The following is a 1,282-nucleotide window of genomic DNA, read 5'->3' as shown; positions in this document are numbered from 1 at the left end:
ATGTTACTGAACAGGAGGCTGAAGTCAGATTTTCAATATTCAAAACGGCTAATCTAATACGGAGGGCACAGGATTACGTTTTGACCAATTTTTACCAAAAATGCATTTTCGTTGTTTACGTTTAGTCTGCAATTCAAGGAGTGCTTATGAGCCCTACCTCTAGCTCGAATTGTTCCTACATAGCAATTCCCTGTTCTTCTTGGCAGGAAAGGCCGATCTGTGTAACTTGGATATGCAGCTCTCGTTATTCGTCAGTATTTTCGGCGAGTATGTTTGCATGCATTCTGTAGTATGAATCGTTTTGAGCACGTGCGACACGGGACGAGTTTTCATCTACATCTACATGGATACTCTGCAAATCACATTTAAGTGCCTGGCAGAAGGTTCATTGAATTACCTTCAGAACTGATAATTAATTGAAACCCTCAGATGCCGATAGGTGTTGTTGATACAACCTCGATGGGGACTGCTGAAAATATGTGCCCCGACCGGGACTCGAACCCGGGATCTCCTGCTTACATGGCAGACGCTCTATCCATCTGAGCCACCGAGGACACAGATCAATAGCGCGACTGGAGGGACTTAACCCTTGCACGCTTCCCGTGAGACCCACATTCCCAACTGTCCACAATCAACATACGTAATGTACGTAATAGGTATTTGCCCATCCACTCATTACTCGGGCACACTAAGGTGACGATTCCCGTATAAGAGTTCGGGCAATCTTTGGGCATTCGCACAGACGAAGGTTAATGGCTGGGTAGCCTTTAACTACATATATGAAGATAGTAACTGTTCTCGAAGGAACAGATACCACTGATTACCGTGCAGCTTCTCTAGAATAAATGATAATTAATTGAAACCCTCAGCTGCCGACAGGTGTTGATATACCTCGATGGGGACAGCTGAAAATGTGTACCCCGAGGTACATCAACACCTGTCGGCAGCTGAGCGTTTCAATTAATTATCATTTATTCTAGAGAAGCTGCACGGTCATCAGTCGTACCTGTTCTTTCGAGAACAGTTACTATCTTCATATACCTTCACAATTCTCTATTACTCCAATCTCGTATAGCGCGCGGAAAGAACGAACACCTATATCTTTCCGTACGAGTTCTGATTTCCATTATTTTATCGAGGTGATCGTTTCTCCCTATGTAGGTCGGTGTCAACAAAATATTTTCGCATTCGGAGGAGAAAGTTGGTGATTGGAATTTCGTCGCAACGAAAAACGCCTTTGTTTTAATGATACCCATCCCAATTCCTCTATCATTTCAGTGAC

The 1,282-nt window shown here is 43.7% G+C and overlaps 1 non-coding gene across 1 annotated transcript; it reads right to left on the bottom strand.

Annotated features, from left to right (window-relative positions):
* Positions 1 to 480: 480 nt before the first annotated feature.
* On the bottom strand, positions 481 to 554 carry Trnat-ugu. The gene has a single exon. It is a non-coding gene; the product is annotated as a tRNA-Thr (tRNA).
* Between the last annotated feature and the right edge of the window lie 728 nt (positions 555 to 1,282).

The sequence above is a fragment of the Schistocerca piceifrons genome, chromosome 9, assembly GCF_021461385.2.
Source record: "Schistocerca piceifrons isolate TAMUIC-IGC-003096 chromosome 9, iqSchPice1.1, whole genome shotgun sequence".
NCBI lineage: Eukaryota > Metazoa > Arthropoda > Insecta > Orthoptera > Acrididae > Schistocerca > Schistocerca piceifrons.
The sequence above is the reverse complement of the archived record's forward strand: the minus strand, read 5'-3'. Positions and strand labels throughout refer to the sequence as shown.